Source organism: Pinus tabuliformis, chromosome 1_1, assembly GCF_031772625.1.
Source record: "Pinus tabuliformis cultivar Carrire ecotype Pingquan chromosome 1_1, CPIR1, whole genome shotgun sequence".
Lineage (NCBI taxonomy): Eukaryota > Viridiplantae > Streptophyta > Pinopsida > Pinales > Pinaceae > Pinus > Pinus tabuliformis.
In genome coordinates, this window is record NC_142297.1 from 243,927,027 (window position 1) to 243,935,620 (window position 8,594).

Here is an 8,594-nt window from a genome sequence, read left to right on the forward strand (position 1 = left end):
CTGTTCAGAGGTCCTTCCTGATAGCTCTTTGTTCACAAGTTCTTGAAGTCTGTCCTGATTCGATACAGTCATAGCATTTTGATAATTTTCATGGATCTAATTCGGATCATGGCCTTCCCATTGAAAAATATTTTGGACCACCAAAAGTTGGTTTTCAAGCATCGACTAAGAGAGGATACAATTGTCTCACTTGTCCAATCTCTATCCACTTTGCATTGCCCGGTTTTGAACCCTTGAGCCCAACTCTAAGGTACTCAACATCTCCCCTGCATGTCGTCCTCACCTTCCTATCCAGCACTGTGTTTTCCTGTAATTCATTAAGATATTTAGGTAACAGGTCATCAATAAAAGGCAATTGACTCTGCTCTTCGAGATCTTCAATTAGTGAGGGTTCAAATAATCTCAAGCAATCTGCATTTACGACTGAGTAGATGTGCATGTAAGCTGGTAGATCAAGGGGAAAAGGATTCTCACCAATTTTCTCAAGTATCCTGAAAGGTCCATACCTGATAGGTTTAGCGTTTTACCTTCCCCTTGCATTCTGTCTTTGCTGATATATAGCCAGACTTGGTCACCAACTTGGAAACTATGCTCCATCCGATGCTTGTCATGCCTTGCCTTGTATTTGGCTTGGCTCTTTTTCAGCTGTTCCTGTACTGCCTGGTGGATCTCTTGGATTTGCTCAATGAACCTAGTTGCCATTTCCACATCATTGTGTCCCTCAACTGTGGTGTCTTTACCAAAGACAAAATCCAAGGGAGACCTTGGTGTGAAACCAAAATAGGTCTCAAAAGGAGGTCTCTATGTAGAAGAATGTTTTGCTCTGTTGTAAGCATGCTGCGCATAACATAAATGTTCACCCCAAAGCTTAGGACGCTTGCTGCAATATCCTCTGAGCAACTGGATCACTATCCTGTTGACTACTTCTGTCTGGCCATCACTTTATGGATGAAAAGCTGTGCTTTTCTTCAGTTTGATGTCCATTAGTTCCCACAAACTTGACCAAAAATTCCCCACAAATTGGGTGTCTCGATTAGATACAATGGAAGTGGGTAATCCAAAATGAACCCATACATGTTGAAAGAACAATTTTGCAGTTTGTTCAGTTGTAATCTATTTATTACAAGGTATCAGAATACACATTTTGTTGAACCTATCCACAAAAACATACAGATAATCATGACCTTTCCTAGATTTAGGCAATCCTCCAACAAAATCCATGGAAACACTTTCCCAAGGGCGAGAAGGAACTGGTAATGGAGTGTACAAGCCTAGTTTTCAGTTGCTGGGCTTGCTTTTTGCACACATAGTACACCCTCTTACATATCTAGAAACTGTCTCATTCATTTTTGGCCAATAACAAAATCTTTGCAGTTATGCAACTGTTTTACTTACCCCAAAGTGACCTGATATTAGAGAAGTGTGTGCTTCTCGAATTATCTTTACTCTTTCAGTTTGTGGAATGCATAGCTTCCCACAATGATATAGGAGTCCGTCCTTTACATGACAGTCTAATTCTTCTACTCGTTTCCCTTGACTTAAAGTTGCATATACATCTTAAAGTCTATATCTTGAGCATATTGTTCAATGTAGCTTTCATGTAACGCAGAATTATGCCTAAGTATAGTAGATGCATTTATAATGGGTCTAGATAACATATCTACAACTTTATTGTGTATGCCCTTTTTATATCTGATGACTAAATGAAATTGTTGTAGAAAACCCATCCATCTATAGTGCCTTGATTGCTGCAACTTAGTTTGGGAGTGTAGATATTGAAGTGGTTGATGATCAATATGTATTACTGTTTCTTTTCCCATTAAGTAATTTTTCCACTTTTTCACACTCTGTACTAATGCATACAATTCTTTGTCATATGTAGGGTAGTTAACTACTGCAGAATTAAATGTCTCAGAATGATAACATATGGGTTTACCATGCTGTGTCAACATTGCTCCCATGGCATAGTCACTGGCATCTGTTTGGATCTCAAATCGTCTTTGAAGATCAGGCAGTGCTAGTACGTGTGTTGTACTAATCTTTTCTTTTAAGGTGTCGAAGGATTTCTGCTGTTTTCCTCCCCACTGAAACACCTTGTTCAATCTTGTCAAAGCATGTAAGGGAGCTGAAATTAAGGAAAAGTTAGAACTGAACTTTCTCCAATATTGTGCTGCTCCTAAGAGGCTCCTAACTTCTGTAACAGATTTGGGTTTAGGCCAATTTATAATGACTGCCACCTTAGAGGGATCTATCTTCAATTCACCGCCCCTTACTCTATGTCCCAAATAATTCAAAGATGTTTTTCCAAATTCACATTTTGAGAGTTTAACATGAAGTTTTTCTCTTTTCAAAACATCTAGTGTCTACTTAACATGCTTTAAATGTTCTTCCCATGTTTTGCTAAATATTAGAATGTCATCCAAATACACAATAACAAAATCATCAAGAAAAGGTCTGAGTACATCATTCATTAATCTCATGACCAAGAGCATTAGTTAAGCCAAAAGGCATAACCAACCACTCATACAATCCTTGCTTTGTTTTGAAAGCAGTCTTCCCTGCATCTTGTTCTGCAACCCTGATCTGTTGATATCCACTATGCAAGTCTAGCTTGGAAAAGTAAACAGCTTCTTTCAATTGATCCAAAAGATCATCTATGCGAGGAAGGGGATAACAATTTTTGATTGTTATCTTATTCAGTGCTTGGTAATCAATGCACATTTTCCACGAGCCATCTTTCTTTCTCACCAAAACGATTTGTGACCCACATGGTGATGTGCTAGGTCTAATGAACCCTTTCTCGAGCAACTCCTGCACCTGCTTCTTGATTTCAACATTCTCTAAAGCGGACAACCTGTACATCCCAATGTTAGGAAATGGAGCATCTTGCTGCAAAATAATATCATGCACTACTTCCTTTTTGGGTGGCAGACCTTTAGGTTCTTGAAACAAGATATCATACTCTGAAACAACTTTTTCTAAATCAGCTTGTTGTTTAGCATCACAACCCTCGAATACATTGGTTTTATCAGGTTTCTTTTCCTTTACAACCATCAGTAAGAATTGTTTGCATGAATTTATCATTCGTTTCATCTGCCCTGAGTTTATGAGAGTATAATTATTCTTGAGCTTATGAGCTCTTACAAAGTATTCGATTCCATCTTTAACAAGTAGATACTTGTTCTCATCTCTATAGAAGATAGATTTTTTGTCATACAAGTAAGGACTTCCTAAAACAATTCCACATATATCCAAAGGAATTATGTCTAACTCAACCTCATCTACAAATGATGATCCAAAAGAAAACTTGAGTTTGCATTGTCTAGTCACTTGTAGTTGTGCTTTATCATTCAACCATCCTAATGGGTATGGTTTCTTGTGAGGTGTAGTCAATAATCCCAATTTCTTTACAATTTCTTCAGAAATTAAATTTACTTGTGAGCCACTATCAAACAAAGTATCAATCTTTTGATGTTTGGAAATAACTTGAATATGGAAAATCTCATGTCTTTTTATCTCATTTTCTTCATCAATAGTAGATTGTGCAGAATTACTAGTAGATGCTTCAGAATTCTTACCTTTTATACCTATGGCTGCAATAGTTGTTTCATCTCCTGAGTCTGATCTGAAATCTTTCTGAATAGCTGCAACAATATTCTTCTTCTTGCCCTCAAACTTCTTACGTCTCAGCTCCAGATGCAGAATCCAACAATGCTCATCATCATGCCCATCCTTCTTATAGTGAGTGCATGAGGCCTTGCTTTTCTGTGCAATGTTAGCCTTCCTTGCTTCATTTCTGTTTTCTTTTCTCCTTATTCTTGCTTGTAGTGGGTTGGGATGATCCTCCAACTTCTGGACTTCCACTCTTTCCTCTAGCCTCTATATGAGTAGCTTGAACAGATATCTCATCTATACTAGTGGGATTAAACATGAGGATAGTGTGCCTCATGTAGCTGTGTAGACCACCAATGTACTTCAACAGAGTCTCAGTTGAGTCTAATGAGATTCCTGGAATCGATGCTCTCTTTCGGAATTCTTGGGTGTATCCTTGTACACTTTGCCCTTTCAATTGTCGAAGAGTTTTCCAACTCATCATGTCTTGCTGCATGTAGGCCAATGGATAGAACTGCTTTTTGATTGCAGAAACAAATTCACCCCAGACAGAAATAGTCTTACTATGTCTCTTCATGTCAACTTGGGTCCTTCCTTCCCACCAAACTAAGGCAGTGCCTCTAAGGCATAGGATTGCCAGCTGAATCTTGCTCTTGTCTGAATAAATACTCTGCACTTTGCAATAAACATCAATTTGTCTAATCCAATTGTCCATCTTTTCTGCATTCAACTCTCCATCATATATAGGTAAATCAAATTTAACATCTAGCTTAATCAAAGATGCCTTCTTTTTATGTTCAAGGCTATTAGGAGGCGTGAGAAAGCTTTCTTCTTTCCCTTTGCCTTTTGAGTGGTCCTGGAGGAAAGACTCATCTTGTCCTTTGTCTTGTTTGGAGCCTGATGCATCTTCATCCTTGTGTTTTCTAAAATCCTCATACATTTCCTCTACCATGGACCTTATGGCTAGGAAACTATCTATGAATTGAGGGTCTAGCCCCACAGAACCTTCTTCTGACATTATTTTCTGAGGATAGACTCTCCCAATTTCAGGATTAGTTTCGACCAACTCTCCTTCTCCTAATTTGAGCTTTGATCTAGTTAGCATTCAATAGCTAAATCCAACACAAGCTTGTCTAACCTTATCAGCCTAAAGCTCTGATACCACTTGATCTGAAAATCACTCGTGAGTGATCTCAGTTAATTAATTAATGAATGAAGGTATTACAGACTCATGTGCTAGTGTGTGTCTATGTTATCTTAGGCAACAGATCGATCAGATTGCAAAATACACAGACACTGGAAAATGGAAACCAGTAAGAGAAACACAGTAAGCAAATGCAAGAACACAACAAATTAATAAGGAGTTCACCCTATCCTCCAGGGCTACATCTCCGGTCCAACTTTCAGTGGTGGCCTTCTTTTATTGTGTCTTAAAAACATAGTTTTTACAATGAGGAGCTCAATTTGAGTCTCCTGAAACAGATGATGCTTAGTAGGGTGGTTCTTGGATTCCCTAAGCCACTAGAGTGCACAAACTCTTCCTTACCAAGTCTCGAACTCACGGGTCTATATGGGACAAGTCCAATTTGGTACTCAGTTCCTGACAGATATCCTCTCAGGGATTGCTTGAACCTCTCAATCTTGGCTCTGTCTGCTCAATGCTGCCTTAGGTCAGCTCGGCTCTCTGTTCTCTACTTCTTGCTTCTGTCTCTTCAGTCTCTTTCGGTCTCACTGTCTCTTTGTTTCTTACAGTGCTCTCTTTCTTTGTCTGTTCGTTCATGGCTTAAAGCCAATCCATCCTCTGATTGTTCACTTCCTCTTCCGCCTCTTCAGATCGCCTGCTGCTGTTCGCTTGGAGTTCCCTGCCTTTGTGTCATCGCCTCTGCGTAACATCTCACAGGAAAGTGGCCACTTGTCCTCTCACGAACTGTGCCAGCTCTTCCTCAAATGGTTTAGTATTTCAGTTATGTTGTGTAATGATTCATCCGCCAACTCAACGGTCAAATCGGACTTCAGAATTTTATGTGCTGTCGCTTAATTCTCCCTCCAAATCTGGGCATACATCAGGTGCAATCTCCACCGTTAGATCTGGAGCCCATAGATCCTACGATGTTCGCTTTTATCGTGCGGTTGACTTGCTCGACCGTTAGCCCACGATGAGAGGAGGTTTTATCTCTCATCCATTGGACACGCGTCGTGCAATGTGTGGAATCTCTCATTTTCTGCCAAATCCGCTTACTGCCCCAAAGTGCCTATGATATTCCACTAGTTTTGGAGTGCGGGACCCGCCTTTTGCTTTAGCGCTTTCCATATGGTTTCCCGGCTTCCCATGCGACCGAGCACTGGGGGCCTTTCCTTCTCGAGGGGTTTTTCCCAGCGATGAGCGCTAATCGCGCATCAAAAACAACATCCGTTTTCCGATCCGGACTTCCTAACTGCCATTTTTTGTCCTGCGTGGTCTCCATGGGCCTCGGTCAGCGCGCTTTGACCGAGGTCCTCGTTGTTCCTTACTAGCTACAAACTACCACTGTTCAGAGGTCCTTCCTGATAGCTTTTTGTTCACAAGTTTTTGAAGTCTGTCCTAATTCGATACAGTCATAGCATTTTGATAATTTTCATGGATCCAATTCGGATCATTTATTCTGCAAATGTTATGATCTGGGTATGACTGAATTCTGAAATAACTGTGAAGTTGTTAAGTTAGTATTTGTAGATCTGTACGTGGGTTCGCTTTGGTAAAAGCGTGTATACACGCTGGTTCGGCTCATCAGAGTAGCGTATGTATTATGAAATATGATATCTGAATTTGCAGTTGGTTCTAGTGGTTGTTGCAGAGTTCTGGGTTCTGCTCTGTGTTCTAGTGATTGTGTTTTGATGACAGGATTCAATGATTCAGTTGTTGGGTGATTCAAGGATTGATTATTGAGTATTCAATGATTGGTTAATGCAATGGTTGTGATGCACGAGCATTCAGGCCAGTCAGCAATGTGATAGTATGGTCACATGTTGTGACTAGCAAGGGGCTGAAAGAAAATAATTTAATTAAATTATTTGTTTAAATATGTGAGAGTGTTTATTTATTGAGGAAAGGGTATAGGTGGCTGAGTGATCCTCCTTGTATGGAGATCAGGCCAAATAGTTGGATTTATTTGGCTAGAATAGAATATGAGAGATTTTAAAAGCTTTATTTAGTGTTAGTTTAGAAAAGAGTGGGATTGAAGAGATTTTTTAGGAGAGGTTGAGAGATTTCTGGTTCAGAATCAGAATTGATTCATGAAACCATGTATTTGTATCAATTAGGTTTTCCTTATATAATTAGGGAGAGTGTGGATTGGACAGCAAGCCTACGGGCTTTTGTAGAGGACCATTGATTTGAAAATCTGGTCGTGTAAAGGATCTTTGTAATTGATCTCATTTGGGTTTATTTATGAAGAATTTGATTTGCATTGTAATTCTGGTCGAATTGGTAGGAAGATGTTGAGTCCTGAATCCATTCTTATGATAAACTCTTTAATAGAAGAGTCTCTGTACGTAGTTGAAAGGATTGATGTTGTAATATCGACTTTATACTGTTTGAAGGTTTGCAGATTTTGAAGAGAACGCACCATTTGAAGTGAAGTGCCAGACGTAATGATTGCCAAGAATTTAATTGGCAATTCCAAGGCTATCGATCATTAACTTGTGGGGTTAATGTTTAATTCAAGAGTAAGATCAATTCATGCATCAATGCGTGGGACAAGGCGCAATTGAAGATTGAAGATTGGCGTTTCTGGGTCATGAACGCATTCCTGGGAACCCAAGAACTGTGTTGATGACGCATTAAGAATCGATTCAAACTCGATAAGTCGATGCCGTGGATAAATGCTACGTTATATTGTAGAACATCCAACAGAGGATGCAGAGTTGAATTATATTGATGGATGAAATGCGTTGAAACGCTGGTTTAACATGAATTGAAGGCAGCTACAGTATGGAACAGAAATGGGAAAAATCGAAGTATGGCAGCGTTAAATGCTGAGTGAGGATTGCATTGAAGAAATTCAGTTGGATGAAAAGGTAAGTTCTTTCATTCGGATGGAAGGTATGTTAATTGCCTGAGCAGATTGTTGAGTTTTGATTTTCCTTTAATCGAAATAAAATATGGTTGAATGTTAATTGTGAGCGCGGCATTTGGGTTTAAACCTGAGTTATGAAATCGTGAAGGTCGAACTGAGAATTGAAACACTCTTACATTGCTGGCAAAATCGACTATGGTTAAGTCAATAGCTATGGTCGAATGCTGTGACATTCGAATTTAATCAAACTCTGCGCGTGTATATAATGGCTGTAATGAAAGTCGAGGTGTGAGAGCGTGGTCAAAATTGAATAGGGTGAAGGCGCACTTCAGTGGTGTAGACATTCCGAGATAAACTCATTTGTAATTACCGTGGTCAAATCTACTATCGTATTGAATGGGATGGGTGGATTTGCATCCATTGTGTATAGTAGATATTGGAGTATTTGTCTGTGAAATTGTCTGCGTAAAGAAGGTTGAAATCGAATGGTATATAATCGAATAGAATTCGATTGGGCAGGTTCTGTATTGGTATGGTCTGTTTAATGAAATATGGAATGAAACTGTGCAGGTGTACAAATTAAAATGGTGAAAGTATAAATTGTCGGCAGTTGTATGAGGTTTCATAATGTCAAGTTATGAAATTGCCAGAGCAATAATCAATATAGAAGGCGCAAGGTGAAATTCAAGGCAGAGGAAGGTGTGTTGACAAATAACGGACATTGTGCAGAGAGGTAAGTTAATAGAATGGCAGATCGTTGTTTGCATTGAGTTTAGATGACATGTAAAGACTGGCAAAGCGCAGATGGTACAGCGTTGGAATGAAGTTCACTCCGGGTCAAAGATGCAGAAATCCAGGTATGAAATTCAGATTCAATTGTTTGGATTGTGCGGTCATGAGTTTGGAGTTTTAAATACTAGTGGATGA